At 47.9% G+C, this 20,313-nt stretch overlaps 1 protein-coding gene across 2 annotated transcripts in view; it reads left to right on the plus strand.

Annotated features, from left to right (window-relative positions):
- Positions 1–20,313, plus strand: part of LOC146802009 (gap junction beta-2 protein-like) — a 399,391-nt gene that overhangs the window by 344,783 nt on the left and 34,295 nt on the right. The window contains exon 1 of one of the 2 annotated variants that reach the window (XM_085621558.1): positions 18,307–18,521. The exons of the other annotated variant lie outside the window; for it this stretch is intronic. The gene's annotated coding sequence lies outside the window, so the exon portion shown is untranslated. Of the gene's footprint in view, positions 1–18,306; positions 18,522–20,313 lie in introns of those variants that run through there. 2 annotated transcript variants of the gene reach the window in all.

The following is a 20,313-nucleotide window of genomic DNA, read 5'->3' on the forward strand; positions in this document are numbered from 1 at the left end:
GGGAAATTATTATCCTCATTACCCATGTTGAGGAGAAACCAACATGAATTGATCGTTTGTCTCAGTTTGTGATTGATATTGGAATGTCTGGTTACATAGACAAGTTTATCAGTCGGAGACTGCTCTCTCTGGCCTATACTGCAGACTTCTGTGTCCACATTTGACATTGAGTCGGTATTGTAGATGATGCAGTCCTGTAGGAAAAGATATTGCTCCAGTGCGCTCTGTGTGCACCATGCATATGTATCATTGCAGGCTTTGCACACTCTTTTTTGTTGCTTCACTGACGACAAACTGGGTAGGTGAAGTCACTTTACGTATCTGTGGGTCCTTTGTGACCGCTCTCTATGGCCTACACTGCAGACAGCAGTGTTCATAATTCAGATTGAGTCTTTATTGCAGATGATGCAGTGTTGATGGCAACAGATATTGCTCCTAGTACGGCCTGTCTACAGCACTCATTATCGGTGGCTGTGCACATGCTGAATGCTTTTGATGTGGTTATGTGAGTGCACTAGAACTGATGGAGCGTTTATGATATAATGTTTTTGTGTATTATTTCAGATCTATTGATTGTGTGTCAGTATACCACAAGTTGTTGTTCTTTTACGATGGAATTATTTCTGTATTATTTCACATCTACTGTCCCTACCTTACTGCAGCATAAATTATTGATTCTTTAACTATTGAATATCTGTGTGTGATCCAATGATTACTGTTGTAGTTGATGCTAGCAGCATCCATTGTCTGAAGGCTGGTTTAGACTTACCGCACACACATCCGGCACAGACGTCACTGGATATGTCACCATGGTAAGAAAAAGGAGTCGAGCGTACATGCCCGTATCCACTTCCACTTTCTATCTGTGTCCGTGTGTTCATTATCTATGCATGATACTGTCTCTGGGCCTTACTATATTACGTTGTGTTGTGGACAGCGTATGCAACCATGTTACCTGTGGTATTTGAGAAAATGTCGGTAATGTAACTTTTAGGTGTATGGGTATCATAGGTGGAAGGCTACTTTACAGAGCATGAATATTGATGAAAATGATGGTTGCATGTTGTGTGTAGTGTAAGATATGTGTATATTGCAAAACGTTTTGAACAAAGCTCTCTAAGCAGAAGAGGTGTGTCTCATGAAATGCAGTACAGATATTGACTAAAATGGGTGGCGTTTTTGAACTGTTACAATGGGAAATGTTATGAACTAACAAAATGCTTTTTTTTTTATGGTTACATGGCAATCGCGCAGCCAGTGCTCAATGAGACCGCACTCAATGTGATTTTGAGAAAATATATTTATTATAATATAAGTTTATTAGAGTTAGAAATATATAACTGTTTAAAATATTTTTAATTATCGCTTGCTCTCATATATATTAAAGTTTTTTAGATATAGTTTTGAGACTAAAAGAAATGAGGGAATTGCATATGCGGCGCGACATCGTACGTTTATGACATAACACAGGGTGTGGCAGCGCGCACTCGTCGCATACGCAACACGCAGCGGGCGCGACCCTATACGTACATGACATAACGCGCGGCTTGGTAGTGCGTACCCGTTGCATACCAAAGTAGCAGCTGGCGCAACCTCATATGTACATGTTGTTACGTGGGACGCGGTGCCACAAACCCGTCGGATACGAAATGCGCATCATTTAAATGTGGTGGATAAGATTCGCGTGTTGATTGAGCTTGGTAGACTACCGGTACGGGACTGTAGTTTTCTAAAAAAAAATGGAAAAAAAAGAATCATATTTTGTGGGGAAGATATAAAAGATTATATAATTTGTAAAGTTTAAAAAAAGGATGATAGAGTTGCAAAATATTAAAAAACCATTTGAAAAAATATAGGTTTTATAAATATTAAAAAATGAAATTAACATTTAAAAAACCTTTGAAATTCACTGAAAAAGCCATAGGTTTTACAGATGTTATAGTTAGGAATTAGCTTTTAAAAAAACCTTAGAAATTCACTGAGATAACCATAGGTTTCAGGGACGTTATAGTTAGTTGGACATTTGACTCATAAAACCAGAGAAATTCACCTGTTATAGTTAGTTGAGCTAACTATAACTCGCGCGCCTGCAATGCACTGCTGATGACGTCACATATTACATCACTCATGACATGGTCAGTGACATCCCTCATGATATCACTGATGACATCTCAAATGACATCACTGATGACATCATCCACGTGATAGTCTGACACACCTCTTCACTCTGTAATATAACCTTTGATAGACGCACTCTAAAATACAGACCACCGTTTTGAAAAGCATAGATACACCAATACCAGATACTAGATATCCATCCACTGATTCCTATCTATATATTGTGAGCCAGATATACACTGATACAGTCACTTATACATGGTGTCACTCATCATTACATCAGTATAATATCCACTCATACACGTATATATGCATCTACACAGTGCTACTGATCCATAGAGTTACTCACACATCTATTCAGTCATGCCAAAAATCAATCATACACCCATGTACTCACCTATGCAGATATATATACAACACCTGCCTTATTTATTCACACATCACTTTCCTTATTTATATAGATACTATCACATACTTACTCTCTTATACAATCACTAATACGTGTACACATTCGTGTATGTAGACACTCTTTAAATCACTGTCTTTCACGTAGTGAATTATACACCCCAACACTCACATATAGTGTGTAAAAACATATATAGTTGCTCACATATATACAACTGAGACATCAATTCACTAATGAACACACTTGTTCACACAGTCAGCTATCTATACAGCCCTTCAGAGATGCACTTTTGAATCTATAGAACCAGTGAATCGGCCATTCAGACATGTATGCACAGAGTCAGACAGCACCCACACACCCACATAGACAGTCAGATCCCATACAGATACTCATACAATCAATGAAAAACACATAGACACACTGATTTTTTTTTTTGTTTAAAATATTTTTATTGCAGGAATCAGTAAATCGTTACATAATCGGCCAACATTATATTTCACGCCCGCTCAATGAGATGCAACCCTCCGTTCCCCCACCGTAAGTTACTTACACAGCCATTCAGCCCACAACCCTAGGGTCGGGCGGCGAAATTCAATGGGGGCTCAGGAGGATGTCGAAGCTGGCCCGGAGAACCCGCTGTCCGTCATCTGCTTTTCCAAACAAACCCATAAACCCAAAATAACACCCCACTCTTAAAACACCCCAAACCCAAGTAAACCCTCCCCCCCCCCCGCCATCAGCGCGCGGCACCAACCGCCACAGGATCTCCAAAAGGACCCACAGGGAAAGCAATTGATCTGAAAAATGCAATCGTCTATCGGGACTCAGGGCGAGCCTCTTCCTCAAGCTCAGGGTCGCTGGGGGCGCCATAATCCCTAAGGGCCTGCACTAACATCTCCCATTCCAGCGCTGCCTCCTGTGCCTTCTCATTACGCTGCCTCCAAGCTAGCTGGTATCTGAGCGTACTCTCCCCCGCCGCCCACTTCAAAAATTCGCTGCGCCACCGGCTTCCCGTCGGACCAGCTCGTGCCTTCCAGTTCCTGGTCACCTCCCGTTTAGCAAGGAGCAGCCCCAGATCAATGAACTTGCTAGAAATTTTATTTTTGGGGGTATGAGGGAACCAGTGCAGGAGACCCACCGCTGCGTCAAGCGATAAAGATCTCCCCGTCGTCTCCTCCAGGGTCTTCCCCACTTCCTCCCAATAGGATGACAATCCCGGGCAGGTCCACAGCATATGGAGGAGGTCCGCCTCCTGGGCCGGGCACCTGGGCATTCCGCCGAAGTCGTACCAAAATATCGCCTGATTTTCACCGGGGTCAAATAGGCTCTATGGAGCACGTAGTAGTGGACCAATTGAAAGCGGGCGTGGCGTGTGCCCTTCCAGGCCCTCCGCACTAGCTGGGCCCAGGTCGTCTCCGGGATCTCCCTGCCAATGTCCTCCTCCCAGCGGTTTCTCAAAGTGGTGAGGGGAGCTATCCCCTCAGTGATCAGTCTGCCGTAAAGGCAAGTGACCGCCTTCACCGTGCCCGCAGACATCATCACGTATTGGCATACTGGGGATAAAGGAGGTTCCTCCTGCCCGCGTCTCCAGTGCGCCTGGATCGCTCGAACAAGGGCCGAGTGCAGCAAAAAGTCGCCGCGGGGAATCCCGAAGCGCTCGATGAGCTCCTGAAAGGGCAAGAGCGACCCGTCCTCGTATAGATCCCCGAGTAGCTGCAAACCGGCATCCTCCCAGATCGCCAGCCGCGACCAATCACCCCCATGGGGCAGAGCCGTTAGCATCCCCAGCGGTATTTCGGCGCATACGGTGCTCGCAGGTGGCCCCGGGCGTGAGCTCGGTTCCAGCACAGGCGGAGAGTCCGCTCCTCCATTGACAAGTCCTGCAAGGCCAACCATTGTCTCATCGCTATGAAGGAGAGAACATGCCTGGCCATGCCCGTTCCCCTCTTTTCTTCGGGGCCCCGGAACTCCCGGGCGATCTCCTGGGTGAAGGCCTGGAGCTGCGCCGCTAAATAATACTTTTCGAAGTCCGGCACCGCAAGCCCACCCTCCTCCTTCGGCCTCAGTAGGGTCTTGAGGGCCACCCGCCGGCGGCCCGACCCCCAAAGGAATCCGACAATCATGGATCGTAAAAGTCGAAACGTGGTCGGTGGGACCCAGATCGGTAGTGTCCGGAAATAATATAGCAACCGGGGGAGCGCCACCATTTTAAGCAAAGCAATCCTCCCAGCCACCGAGAGCGGTAGTGTGGCCCAAAAGCCCATACTGCCTCGAAGTGCTCGAATGCCCCGGGCAATGTTCCCATCCAGGAGGCCAGAAGGTTCATGATAGACATACACCCCTAGATACTTAAAGCAGTCGGGTTCCCATCTAATCTCCCTACTCAGAGTAGGGGTAGGGGTGCCCCTGCGGACCGGGAAAAGACAGGTCTTAGTCCAATTCACTCGGAGGCCCGAGACCTCCCCAAACTCCGTGAGCGCCGTCGCAGCCCCATGTAGGGCATCCAGTGGGTCTTCTAGGAAGAGCAACAGGTCGTCTGCATACAGTGAGATGTAATGCGGGCCCGGAGGAGTCCACAGGCCCGTGTAATAGGCTCCCGACCGGAGATGCAGCGCAAGAGGTTCCACCGCCAGCGCAAAGAGCAATGGGGATAACGAGCATCCCTGCCTCGTGCCCCGTTCCACCGGATATTGTGAGGAAATCAGCGGTCCCGCCCGAACCCTGGCCGACGCCGAGGCGTACAGAACCCTGGTCCACCTGATGAAGCCCTCCCCGAGGCCGAACCTCCGCAACACAGTACAAAGGTAGTCCCATTCCAGGCTATCAAAAGCCTTCTCTAAATCCACTGAGAGGACAACCGGGCACGGGGCGTCCACAAGCGGTTCCCCTAGCAAGCGGAACAACCGGCGAATGTTCATGGTCGTGTTACGCCTGGGGATAAAGCCAGCCTGGTCCTCATGTACCAAGGAGCTCATGTGGCCGAGCAGCCTCGAGGCCAGGATGCTGCTCAGTATTTTATAATCCACCGTCAGCATCGATAAGGGACGGTACGACCCCGGATCGGAGGAATCCCTTCCAGGCTTGAGGAGCGGGACCACCAATGCCTCACACATCGAGCCTGGGAGACGCCCAAGCCTCTTCGCCTCCCTGTATACTACCAACAATCTAGGGGCTAGGAGATCTGCATAGGCCGCATAGAACTCCACAGGAAGACCGTCCAGGCCCGGGGTCTTATTTCTCGCCATCTTTTTGATGGCGCTACGGATCTCTCCCAATTCTATGTCGGACCCCAAGGCTTTCGCCACGTCCCGCTCCATTGTTCGGATCTCTAAAGGCCGCAAATAGTGATCGAGCAGGTCAGGGTCTCGGACCGAGCGACTGCGGTATAAGCGCTCGTAATATTGCCGGTAGCAGCTCAGAATCGCAGGCTGGGTGTACACCTGGGTTCCGTCTGCCCTGCGCATGGACGTCGTCAGTGAGGACTGCCGCGTAGGGTTGGCCAGCCATGCCAACAGCGCGCTCGACCTATCCCCCTCTGCGATGGACCGAACCGTATAGGCCTTATAGTCAAAACAGCGAAGCCGTTCGACCTCCGCCGCCACCGCCTCCTTCGCCTCCGCCGTGCGCGCCTGCAGCTCGGGGCGCCCGGGGCGGCGTAACTCCAACTCGCGGAGTTTTCGATCCGCTGCCTCTAGGTCGGCGAGGATACTTCGCCTCACGCCGACCTGTTTAGAGATGCAGTACCCCCTCACCACCACCTTAAAAGCGTCCCACTCCAGCGCTCTCGAGCTCGCGGTGCCACGGTTGGACGCAAAGTACTCTGAAATCGTATCACCTAGGTCCGCCTTGAAGACACTGTCCTCAAGGATCTCGGGCCGTAATTTCCAGGTGGGCACCGCCGGTACCCCGGGAAACCAGCCAAGGTCCAACAGGAGGGGGTTATGGTCAGAAATGGTCCTGGTCAAATATTCAGATCGGACCGCTGCTGAAACCAGTTCGGGCGAGCCAAGAAATCCGTCCAGTCGAACGTGCAGTTCATGGAGGCTCGAGAAGTAGGAGTAATCCCTGGTTGTGGGGTGTTGCGCCCTCCAAATATCCGTTAGACCCCAGTGAGTCTGCCAGTCCCGACGATCCCTAGCCAATCGACGAACCGGAGAATCGGGGAGGGGTGGATGCGAGCGGTCCATATCTACATCCACTACTGAGTTGAAATCTCCACCGAGCAGGAGGGGTCCGGAGAGGCAATGGGCCAACGAGCCCGATAACCTGGAAAGGAAGGCAGACTGGTCTACATTAGGAGCATACACACAGCAAACGTTTAGGTCTCTCCCTCCCAATGTCCCCGAAATAGCCACATAACGCCCCTCTGGATCTATCACTGTGTTCGTGACCTGGAAGGGAACCCCAGCCCTAACCCAGATCAGCGCCCCTCTGGCATACGCAGAGTATGAAGTGCAAAAGACCTGCCCCCTCCACCTACGCTGTAAGGCCGCTACTTCCGCCTTGTTCAGATGAGTCTCCTGCAGCAGCGCCATTTGTATTCCCCTACGCACTAAGTAAGCATGGACCTTGTGGCGCCTGGACATAGTGTGAAGCCCCCGTACGTTCCAAGTAACACATTTCAGATTAGCTATCTCAGCCATTGTCCCATATTGTTCTCGCAAAGTCTCCCCATCCGGATCCCAACAATAACAGGACATCGATCCTCATAGCACTGATGGCGGCCATTTTCCCCAACCATAACTTAGCAACCCAAATATGAATCAACTCCCCATCCACCCTCCCCAGAACAGGACCCAAATAGCACCATCTAGTTCCCATCCAAACCATATTCTACAACTGTACCCTACTAATCTTGCAGTCGCCACCGCAGGAAGGCCTTAAGGGCCAGGTGCAGGCCGGGCGGAGGCAGTGGGCCCTCGACGCTCAGGCCACCAGGACTAACCGAAGCCCGAGACAGTGTCACAAATAAACCCCCTCGGGGCAAATCCAGGGCACCCCACCCTCCCTACCCCGATAGTCAGCATCTCTGTTCGACACCCACCACCCCCTCGCCGGGCCCCCACCCAAAGTGAAGAAGCGTACCCCGTTACCCCTGCCCATCCAGAAGGTCCTCCGCCGATTGCGGTGTGATCACCGGCGTATGGTCACTGTCAGGCACGGATTCCTCGGAGTCCGTTGGACCCCCCTCGTCCTCAGGGACCGCTTCCTCCGCAATGGTAGCGTCCCGTGAACCAGACAGCGCTGATAGCACCTCTAGTACTCCCTTCCGCTCCGTCGATGTCTCTACAGTTGAGGGACCCCCCGAGCGGCCACGGCGACCCCGAATCCTCCTGGATCTCCGTCTCTGCTCCGGCTCCGCCACCTGTCGAGGCGAAGAGCCGGATCCACCTTTCCCCGCTCTATATAGTTCGAGCCAGTGACAAACATCCTCTGGGGTATCGAAGAACTGAGTTTTGTCATCGACAATTATGCGGAGCCTCGCAGGATAGAAGAGCGAGTATTGGATACCCTCGCTCCGGAGCTCGCGCTTGACCGCCAGGAAGGAGAACCGTCTGCGTTGAGTTTCATAGGTGTAATCCGGGAAGATGTTCACCTGGCTGTTTGCCACTTTAAATGGCCCATTATGTCTGGCTACATTGAGGATGAAGTCTCTGTCCCTGAAGTGCAATAATCGCGCCACCACCGGCCGTGGGGCACGTCCCTGCTGCGGTGGCCTCGCCGGGACCCGATGGGCCCGCTCCAGGGTGTAGAAGGAGGATAGACCCTCCGGGGCCACCGTGTCTCGGAGCCAGGCCTCCAGATATGCCACCATGTCGCCATCCTCAATCTTTTCTGGCAGGCCGACCACGCGGATGTTGTTCCTCCTGTTACGGCCTTCTGCGTCCTCCGCCCTCTGCTCCAGGACCGTAATCCGGGATAAGGCATCCTTCATATCCGCGGCCAAGGTCCGCTGTGCCGGCTCCAAGGTTTTCACCGAGCCCTCCACTTCCCTGACCCGGTCCGAAAGTTTGTTGTGGTCCGCTCTAAGGAGACCCAGGCTCGTCGCTACCTGGGCAATGTCCTGCTGGAGGGCCGAGCGCGTGGTCGCTATTGCCTCTAGGACTCGGTCAAATTGCTGCTGCAGTGGTGCACCGCCGGCACCCTCGGGGCCCCCGCACTCCTCCCTGTCCTGGGTCTCCGAGTCCGAGACAGCCGGGGCAGTCCCCCTGGCTCCTCTAGGTTTCCCCATGTCGCCGGCCGCTCTCCGTGCAGGTCTCGGAGCAGGCGCCTCCGAGTTCAGGCCCCGGCTGTGACTCCCTCGAGTGCCAGGCCTCAGGTCGAATGCCGGAGATCCCCGTCTCCAGGGCCCGTTGGATCGTCTCAACCTTGGCTCACGCCACCAACACGGAGTCCGGGGGCACCGAGGAGGAGGCGGAGGCAGCCGTCGCCAGGTCGGGCAGGCCCACACTGCCGATAGAGTCCCGGAGTGGATGTCACCCGCTCCACCGGACGATTCGCGGCCCCAGAAGGTTGCGCCTCCCATGGAAGTGGGTCGGCCCGGAGAAAGTGGCCAAGTGCGGTGTAGGGAGTGGGGCCACCGACGGGGCCTCCTGCCGTCCCCGCGTGGGATCCGCTAGGGTGTGGGCCTCCGTTCATTCGAGTGCGATCCCCGTTAAAAGAGACCGCTCTGACCGATGTCCAGCTCCGACCCCCACCGGGAGCCGGCAGAGCAGGGGATGCACCGCCGCCAACAACGTTCCTCCAGTCTAATGGATCTGGCCAGGGGGACAAAGAGGTCCGGGCGCCATGTTGGGTCGCACTGCGTGGTACCCCGGACTGCGATTGTCGCCGGGTCACCGCTCGTGCCGATCACGCCAGGGGCCCCGGCAGGTTTCCGTCGGGCCGGTCCTCAAAATGCGGGGGCTGGGGTGCCCCGCAGCCGCCGAATTACAGGATAATCACGGGCTCAGTCCCGGAGCCGAGCTCTCAGGCGACCATCACCATCGGCGCCCAAGCCACACCCCCAACACATAGACACACTGATGTAGCTACTCACCAAGCCATGCACCTGCTTACACACCAAGTGAGAGACTAAGAGAGACATTCACACAGTCTAGTCACTAATTCATGCATTCACTAACATACATTCAATCAGTGACTTATAGAGTCAGTCATGCATCTACTAAATAATGTATTCAGGCACTTTTACATCGACTTATTCTTGAATAGACCTTGGCATTGATATATATGAAAAATATTTAAACTTTACAGAAACCCACATTCACTGGATGATGTCATCAGTGATGTCATCAGTGATGTCATTTGAAATGTCATCAATGATGTCATGAGTGATGTCACTGACCATGTCATGAGTGATGTAATATGTGACGTCATCAGCAGTGCATTGCAGGCGCGCGAGTTATAGTTAGCTCAACTAACTATAACAGGTGAAGATCTCTGGTTTTATATGAGTCAAATGTCCAACTAACTATAACGTCCCTGAAACCTATGGTTTTTCAGTGATTTTCTAAGGTTTTTTAAATGCTAATTCTTTACTAAAACGTCTGCAAAACCTATGGTTTTTTCAGTGAATATATATATATACATATATCAGCAAGCAGTCCCGTAGGGATTTTCAGCCTTTCGCAAGGAACACACGGGCACAGACCACAACAGCAGGTGAAATCCAGGGATTATTTACAAGCCAAGAGTGGTATACACACACACACACAATGTTTCTTCGGTCTCTCCTTGCAATCATCCATGCTGAGACAGGAGCACGGACACCAATTTGAAGTGCAAAATTTCTTTATTTTCGTCAGCAGCTATCGGCCATAACGCGTTTTAGCCCCGGAAGGCCTTAATCATATATATATATATATATATATATAGCAAAAGGAAAATCAAGCTTTATTCGCAGCAGGATTGACAAGCCTATCCAGTCGAGAGGTAAGTAAACTCGATTTTATTTTAGCAGGCAGCCCAAGAAAATGAGAGCATTACACGTTTCAGCCCACACTGGATCTTAATCATATGCAGCTGTGAAGATCAGTTGTGATTGGATTTAAATACCCTTCGATAGCAAACAGTGAAAAAGGACGCTGTATGCAAATGCCTGGTTTTAAAAGCGTCAGTCACTTGTATTTGCTTCTTATAATTGTAATCTGGGACCAAAGGAATTTTTCATAAACAGTACACTTATTCATTTTATTGGTAGTGCATTGTTTAAAAGCAATGTCCGAGTTTGTGAAATTCTATATATATATATACATATTTAGTTTAGCACAGATTCAAAATTTTATTTTGCTCGTTCAAACAACAGCAGCCATGACGCGTTTCGACCCCGGAGGGCCTTGATCACATGACATGCATCCCTGTAGGTGGTTTGCTTATATGCCATGTTTTAGAATTTTTTCGTAAAATGACATGTGCCACCCCTTCGTGAGGTAATCATAGAAATAAACAACAGATTCCTGGTCTGAATGGATCTCGGTTACTGATCTACAAATAAATTCAGGTACAAATACCGGAACAATACATTGGAGGATAAACCTTAAAACCATAAATCCTTAAAACCATAAAACCACAAAGATACTGTTGAATATAAAAAGCAATAAAAACCTTTTATATAATTTTCAAGATTTCATTGCTAATGCTGCCTGACAACAACATCCAGGTTTGAATACCAGAACTTTACTTTACATAATTGTCAATAGCATTGGCAGGTCTAAAGTGCTAGTACATGTTACAGTACTTATTATGTAAACATCAAACTTAAAAACCTTACGACTGTAGAAAACATGTGCCAGTGCAAATTAGATTACAAGAAAGTGCTATGTGCAAGTTTCACCTCAAGTGTACAAATGCTAAAACATATCTAAATCTGTGTAAAAATTTAAAGCAAGTGGGGCTTCTGGCGGTTTCTGTTTAAAGCCCGTGATTTCATAATAGGCGTCTAATGATGTATTACTCTCTTCTACTTATACATTTCCTGACCCCAAATGTCGGTCTGAAGGCATGTATACAATTCCTCCGTGGCATTGAGGCCCCCCGGATACTTGGAATCGAGGTCTAAAATGTAGCGCGTCTCCAAACGTCTAAGGGCTTTTTCCCTATCCCCTCCTCTTTTGCTGGGTGAAATGGTGTCAATCAGGAAGTACTTCAGATCCTTTGGATCTGCATTATGTTCTTCTCCGAAATGCCGGGCCACCTGGTAAGTATGGTTCTTGATTGCCCTGATGTGCTGGAGTACCCTCTTGTGCCCTTACAGTATTATACTGCCTACAAAACACAGGCCACAAGGGCACTCCAGCACATAGACCACATAATCCGATGATGTTTAGCTGACTCCGTATTGGCATGCCTTGCATACCTTGCATCTGTGGAATCCCGTTCTCTGGGAAAGCCACGTGCCCTTAGACAGGCTGCCAGCATCCTTCTGGACTAGAGTGTCCTTCATCGAGGGTGCCCTACAGTAGGTTGTAGCTCCTCTATGAGGTAGTAGGTGGCCTATGACTGGGTCGCATAGGATCAAAGGCCAGTTCTGCCTAATGATGTTTTTGATGGGCTTTCCTGTCTGTTGTATCCCAGGATGAACCTGGAGGTTTCAGTATTCTCTCCCTGAGTTTTCTCAGCCTCCGTGGGTTTGTTTAAGAGGGTCTCCCTCCTGACTGCGTTACTTTTCTTAATGGCAGTATTGATACATTCCATGGAGAAGCCCCTTGCTACAAACCTGTTCTTGCTAGTTAATTGGGCTGTCTTCAAGTCATCATCAAAGCTGCATATATGTTTAAGTCGGAGCATCCCCCCATAGGGAATGCTTTGGATTAAATGATGGGGATGCAACACTGAGTTGCCAGCAGTTGGTTTGTCTCCAGTTGGCCATTTCTGATATAGACCTGAACATCGAGGAAATTAACAGTCTCCGAGCTTACAGAGGCTGTAAAGTGCAGGTTGAGGCTGTTGAAATTGAGACCTTCTATCAATTTTTCAGCTTCTGACCTTGTACCCTGCCAAATTAGAAAAAGGTCATCTATAAACCTCAACCAAATTTTGATGTTGTTTGCGACATGTGTTGCATGTTCTTTGTGTAGGACCAGCTCCTCCCACCATCCCATGTGCAGGCAGGCATAGCTGGGGGAGAAGCTGGCCCCCATAGCTACGCCTCATTGTTGTTGATAAAGAGCATTGTGGAATATGAAAATGTTATTACATAGAAAAATAGAAAAAACTCAACCATATTAATAAGCTTTTTGCTATGCTGCACATATCCTGATGATCTCCTCACTAAATAATGTTGAAGCGCCTATAGTCCATCTTGGTGGTTGATAGACGTATATAATGACATACGTCTAAAGTAATAGTGAATAGTCATCCTGCCACTCAAAATTCTGCATTTTTGATCAAAAGTCCCCAGTGTCCCTGATATAGGAAGGGAGCTTCCGCACATGTTCTTTCAGATAAAAGTCTACATACTGAGATGTTTGTTCAAGTAGACTGTTGTGTGCCGAAATATTTGGCCTCCCTGGGGGTTTTAGTTTTTTTAATGTATTTTAGGTATGAAGTGCAGAAATGGTGTCACCGGATTGTCGTTCTGCAAGAATTTGTACTCTTGAAGAGTCAATAGTCCTGCATTCTTCCATGCCACTAATTTCATTTTATGATCATTGTCGATGGTCTTTAGAGCTAATTGGTCACTTCGGTGGTAACATTCTCTGACTATTAGTTGGCTCATTGCTTTCTCGATGTATTCAGCTTTACTCCATAAAACCAAATTGCCCCCTTTGTCTGAGTTGCGGATGACTATTTCCTTATTGGCCTTAAGTTTGGTCATCAACAGATGGTACTGGAGTTCTTGTCTATCAGTTTTATGCCTTGTAGTGTTTTGCATACATATACATACACACACACACACACACACACTTTTCACCTTATTTGATAGGGTCAAATCAATAATGTCTTCATCACAAAAGTACTTCAAATGAAAGTATTTACATGTACGTTTAATATTTAGGTGCTTTGTTTAGAGATGGCATGTCACCTTGCAGCCACGTTGCAGTACTGTGAACATCATAAGATGTAAACTGGTAGGAAGGATGTTCCTCAAGAATGTGAAGGCAGCCCAGTGATACAATCTTGCAGTGCTCCTCTAAACTCAATCTCCTCTCTTCCCCTTTTTCTTCCGTGCCTTCCCCATTGGATTCCTTCGATCCCCTCCTTTGTTTCTCTTTTATTTTCTTTTGTTACCATTTTCTCTTATTTCCCCAATTCTTATCTTTCTTTCTGTCTCTCTCTGACTCTCTCTGTCTCTCTCTGTCTCTCTCTCTCTCTGACCTCCTCATTCTCTTTTCACTCCTTCTCCTCACTCTATTTTTTTATTGCAATTTGCTAGTATAATCGCCTTTAATTGTAGTGCTCCCTCATTAAAGGGTGCTTGTTTGGCACACCTTCAAAGTACATGAAGTTAGCAGCATATTTTGATGACGACTCAATTTTCTATGGCCTTTGTTTTCTCCTCACCATTCTGCGCTGCACTAATTTTAAACTCTGTTATCTAGATGTTTTATTTTTTATGTTTTTATGATTCATGCCACCTAACTAATTTACCAATCGATGCTGCTCTGAAAATCAGTATACCTTTCCCAATTTAAGCCATGGGTATGTGCCATGTGTATATCTGTGGAGCAGCAAACTTCGACTCGCAGGTTGCATCTTACCTAGGTGGAGACGAAGCAATTATGGGTTGCATAATCATGTGCAAGCTGGCCTCATACCAAGAGTATGCCCAATACACAGAGGGAGCTCCTAACTTGTGACACCTAATTTGACTTGTGAGCACGCACACACACACACACACACATACATTTCTATGATCGGTCTGGGCGTTGCCCCCGGTGGCAAGGCCCTTCCCGGGATTTTATGCAATCTTCCCACTGAGAAGAAACGTGACGGATGTCCCTTTAGCATTGTTCCAAGTAACGAATCTTCAACAAACAGATCTATGTGGGGACCTCTGCCTTTTCGAGCATAACCACCAGTCGCACGTTGTGCCTCCATGGCCTCCCCTTAGCATCCTCCAAGCGGTCCACCAATATCTTGATCTCCTGTGCCATGTTGCTTCATTTCTGTGTGAGGTCCTTAACTGTGGGGTAGAATGTCCGCAACTGCATCCTTGTCTTTTTCACCTGTGCTGACAGTTTTCTCTGGTCATCTCTAAATACCCACCTCATGGCCATTGTCGCAATTTTGGTCTCCCAAGACACCTTAGTGCCCTTGATTGCAGCCAGTTTCATTGCAGTGTGAGCCGACAATGAGGTCTCTGGCTCTTCTACTACCAGTGCACCTTCCATTTCCTCGGCTACCCTCGTTCCCTGCGGTTTCAGCCTAGCAGCACAGGTTTTCCCCATTCCCTCTCCTGGGTACCTGGCAAGCTGGTCACCGGTGATTCAGGCATCCGCCCTTCAGCCACAGCTCATCCTTCACCCAAATCTCTCATCCCTGGGGAGGGTGGTCGGGGGCCCAGAAGGCAGGAACACTGTATGACAGAGAGGAAGGGGTGTTGCAACATCTGTCCCTGACCCAGGTACAGTTGTCACATCTCTCGGGGTTTCTCCACGCATTCACAATTAAGGGCCCTGTTCTTCTGTACAGGGATCCCCTACATTCAGTGAGTCACAACGAGCCGGTACTCATGGGCCAAAATTCAATTTGGTGGGCCACACCATTGCAGTACCTCAATGCTCCCACCGTTCCCCCAGCCGGTCTCCTCCTCCAGCCAGAGGATCATGGGTCAGCTTGTCTCTGATTCGCTACCTCTCTGTGGGTCCTGAGGTGAAGATTCCAGGAGCCCACAAGGCAGAAAGAGAAAGGAGGGTGAGAGGGTTGTAGGGGGGTTCTACCCTTAGATTTTTTAACCTTCTAGGTCCCTCTAGATCTCCCCTATTTTAGCTGCTTCTCCCCCTGGTCCAGAGCACCGATGAGCACAGCTTCTCCAACAGTCACAGGCGGCTCCGCCCTTGGTGCCATGCCTGCTCGTCAGCCGCGCCCCACATATCATGGCTGTCCAAAGGTGGTGCTCCACTGATGTAATGCCCGGTCTCCCCCTGCTCTGCAACTATGCACCGCACCCCTCTGCTACAGCCACTCCTGCCCCCACAGATCACGGTGCCTCCATCACCGCTCACTCGATTAGAGAGCTGTGGCCGCCATCTTGGCCTCATGATGTCCTTGCGTCCACCTGCTGTGGGAGCCTCTTGTGTCCACACATCTGAGCCTCCTCAGATCATCAGACATCCAGCGTGAATGCCTCTCGTTGGTTGAGATCCGGAGGTCTATTATGCAGGATTACTGGCTTTGGGCGGCCTGTTTTTGTAGGAGCGCAACCCCACATGTCCTACTCCATGGCCTTCCAAGCCACGCCCCATTCCACACACATATCTCTGCGATAGCTGCCTCCTCCACAGAGATGTTTGTCCCACTTGCTGAGAGGAATACTCCTGCTTTTTAGATTCATGCCTAGCATGCTAGAGTTGGTGTTTCAGCTACTAAAGTACATCTCCAAGGTACAAAATGGACTGCCCTACTACCCATCTACATGACCAGGGTGCAAAGTGGACAACCTAGGTTGATCCAGATGAATGTTCGGGTGGTAATGTGGCCTACCTCAGCATCCCAGGTACATGTTCAGAGTGTTGAGGGAGGTTTTCCAGTTACAAATAGACATGTCCAATGTGCCAAGAAGGCCACTTCCTCAAACCAGGTTGTCACATCCAGTTTGTATGAATGAAGTAGGTTGCTATGGACACAGATCCATCTGGAAGAAAACTGAAAGGAGCCTTTCTATCCAAGGGATTTCTAGGTTACATGAAAACCTTTGGAGAAATATTGCAGCACCGATGTGTCATCTTTATGTGTCCAGGTTGATTAAAGGCTAGCTCCAGGTAAGTCCAAAGTCTGAAGAGACATGTTGCTCTAGTCTCTCCTGGTGGAGGAGCTGTTGTTGTTGCTCATCAGATCCCTCCTTTACAGCTGCTAGAACAGAACAGTAGGCTTAAGTAAGTTCTCATTGTGACCATTGCAATTGCCTATTCAGTCACTTGTGTACTAAATGTAAGCAAGGCCGGTGTTCCCCAGGAGGCTGGAAGAGTGGGGCCGCTTTTGTTACTGGGGGCCTGTATCAGTACAGTAGTTTGAAGAGCACTGAAGAGTTCTTTGTATATCCAGCAGTTTTCAAGCAACAATAAAAGTGCCATGATAACTCTGGTGATTAATGTACTTGCTGGAGAGAGATCAGAGTTTTGCCTAGTGGCAGTTTTGAATCATCTAAGGTAGCACAAATGGTTAATGTGCCTGCTGCAAAGAGGGTGTACTATGCAGATCCCAGAACAGTATTTTATGTGCATGGCTCAGTGGTTTACCTCTTTTGTCACAGAGATCCTTTTTGTTACTGTGCAGTTCATAAGTTACAATCATCATCGAGGTTAGAAAGTCATGTTTTTTCCCCAGTCTTTCATTATCCTAATTTTGCTAAACAAAACTGGCTTGTTTGGGTGGAAATGTATTCATATTAGTAAAGTCAACCCTAACCACTGTGTTACGTTCTGGATCCTGAGTTTGTGCTTCCCCAGACCAAGGACCCTTAAAAAATGCCTACCAGTATGGATGACGTGAATCCTACAGCTTGTAGTCCTCTTTGTCTTATGTAACATTTTCTATACACTGATTTACACATGTATGATTCATTGTCTCTGTATGTGTATGTGATGCAAAATGCTCCTACACTGGTATGAGAGGCACTATAAAATAAACAAAATACATGTGACAGAGGAGCTATGGAGAGATAAGAAGCCCAGGTGGACGATGACAGGGAGGGAATCATTGAAGAGCCCCAAAAAAGATTGCCAGACCCTGGTGTACTGTAAGGTCATCATTTACGATGTTTAAAAAGGAATACAATTGAATATATATTGAAAAATGGGTTGTGGAATGCACCATGTATGCCATTTTCCCCAGGTTTTCATGCGGGGAGACCCCTCCACCCCGAGCCCCCCTTGTAGTGGTCAGGCTTGCATCGCATGGGGGCTGGTCTTACACAATTTGCCAAAGCTGCTTTGGGTTCCCAGTCCGACCCTGAATGTAGGTGGGATTAAAGTGCCACTTCAGGCTTCCAAGGCTTACTGTGTCATGGTCTGGCTGAGACCACCTCTGCCTCTTCTCCAACAAGAACAACGAGGTGGTGCATTCATGTCATTACAACCTGTCAGTTCAAACATTCGGACAGATGCACGTGTGTGTCTGCAGCACGTCTGACACACCCCAGCAACAATCGATGTTTCACAGAGTGGTTCTAATCACTATTGTATCCACCCCCGATATCTTCCGGTATTTCTGAGGACACCCTCTTGCTTGGTATATAGGTATTAACGTTGTAGGTCTTTTCACCAGTCAATTCACCTTTCCTGCAACGTAAATGCCAATTCTGGACAACGAAACAGACCTTCCAAGAAACGAATTGTGGTTCTCTGAAAGGGTTATGCGCCATACCAACCTCAAGAGGTGCATAGTTTATAACTTCACAATCCACCAATGTTAGTGTGCGCGGCGTGCGGCTCAATAAACTGCTTTGAAGGTAATTTAATCATTATGATTGTCCATCGTGTGCCAACCTGTGTGGTAAGTGTGACACCACCCATCCTGCCGCTTATAATCATAAAGAAGTCAGGCAGGAAAAGGGCGTGTTTGCCACCCTGGGAGGTGACCAAGGAACAACAGTGACTGTGCTTGCATCTGGGACACAAAGGTCCGATAGAAACAAGGCACAAAGAGACTCCTGACAAAGGATGTAGAGACAAACTGGGGTAGGGGCAAGAAAGGCTTGGGATCAAGGACAGAAGTTGGAAAAAAACAAGGTCTACTCACTGTTCCGTCCCATCTGCCTCCCAAAACAGCTCTCTGTGCCCAAGCACCTCCTCCAGTCTCCCCAGAGCTCTGAACACCTGACAGAGCTCCTCCCCAGGTAAGAGCCACCGGTGGGCAGCATGCGCACACGCGTCTTTTTGATGAATAATAGTGATCTGAGCAGTGTGTCGGTTGTGTCAGTTGCACATGCACAAACACATTTGTGTTTTAACTTGTAATGCTTCATTTATCAACTGCTGTACATTTAACATGCAACCTCTTGAAATACTTCCAAAATATATGACAAATTTGGACCAGTTTAGTGGTCATAGCTAAAGCCTTCTAGTTCTTCCATGCCTTCATAAATATCAAGAAAAGCTTGACCAAACCACAGTTACCGTGCTTAGAAATGAGTTCTTACACAAATGTTATGACATGTTTACTTGTGTTTGTAAAGAAACAGCCATCATCCTGTTTGCCTTGTTGATTTATATTTCATCAAAACTGAACATACTGTAGTAGGTAAATCTGCACCTAAGTTTCTCAGAGGTAAACAATGTGGAATATGTGTAAGGCAAGTGGAAACCAGTGTATAAAAACTGTTTTTACAGGCTTTCTGAATTTCAATCTCGTTTGGGATTCTGCTTCACATTGGGTCCCACCTCAGTGTTGTTCATGCATTCTTAATGTCTGTTTCAGTTGTAAGCGATTTGTTATATGAAATAGCTTTTCTTCAAAACAGTCTCCATGCAACGCTCACTGACCTTGAGAGAAAGTGTTGTGTCTTTTTCTTTAATAGCCAGGATCCACGGAATTGAAAACGTTTAAAAAGGATTTCTTCCTAAACTTGAACTTTCAAATTTAAGTTAAAGATGTCCGCTCAAACTTCCTGTCCTTGGTCCAAGACCTTGAATGAGCCCTGATGCCCCCGCCTTGCATGTCCTTTGTGCTGAGAGAATCCTCGAGTGTTCTACTGAGCTCACGGTGGAGATAGAAGTCTCTATTTGCTTAGAGTCGTGACATTCTGAATAGTAAGGCTGGAAGTCTCCCATGAGTGATATTGTATTTGTCACTGTGGTTGTAGGTTACTATAGTGGTTGACAATATCGAACTGCAACAAAAGTGCATTCAGTATATCACCTATCACTGCATCAAATGGCCAGTGTATTATTACTGGTTTTAACTTCACATCTACATACCTCGTTTTATCATGTAATGTAAAGGTTAGGTCTGTAGATTGGCTGCAATGTTTTCATCATGTTCAATAAAACACATGCACTATGGCGAGGGCTTGCCATCGCTGCTGGCATACTCAAGAAGAACTCTCACCTTGAGGCATTAAGGCACACTTCATATGAACAGAATCTTTATGAAATATCTCTTTCTCTTTGGGAAAAATACAACTGGGCTACCTTTTCTGTGTTCTCTGCACCTTACTCTTTGGATGCTAGCACCAAATCAAACTCCCTTTTGTTTGGCATGCCACAATCGTTTCTGATTCAAGTCCTGCTGGTTAAGGATTAGTTAAAGCTTTCCAAGTTTGCTTTTTATAGGTTTTTTTTATATAGCTCGAACTTGACCCAAAGGTATCAGGTATCTGAGTGCTTAACATGCGCACCAGTTGCGTTACACAAGGACACATTGGAGCATATTATCAAGCACGGTGTTAAAATTATCGCCGCTTTAGCGGCAGAAAACTGCAGCTAAAGTGGCGATAATGGGCTTAATAATATGCCGCAGAGAATTTCCATAGAAGCCCATGTTGACACCAGAACATGGGCTTCTATGGGAATTCTCCAGGGCATATTATCAAGCCCATTATCGCCGCTTTAGCGGCAGTTTTCTGCCGCCAAAGCGGCGATAATTTTAACGCAGTTTCTTGATAATATGCCCCATTCGTTTTTGTTAGG

Source organism: Triturus cristatus, chromosome 8 (genome assembly GCF_964204655.1).
Source record: "Triturus cristatus chromosome 8, aTriCri1.1, whole genome shotgun sequence".
NCBI lineage: Eukaryota > Metazoa > Chordata > Amphibia > Caudata > Salamandridae > Triturus > Triturus cristatus.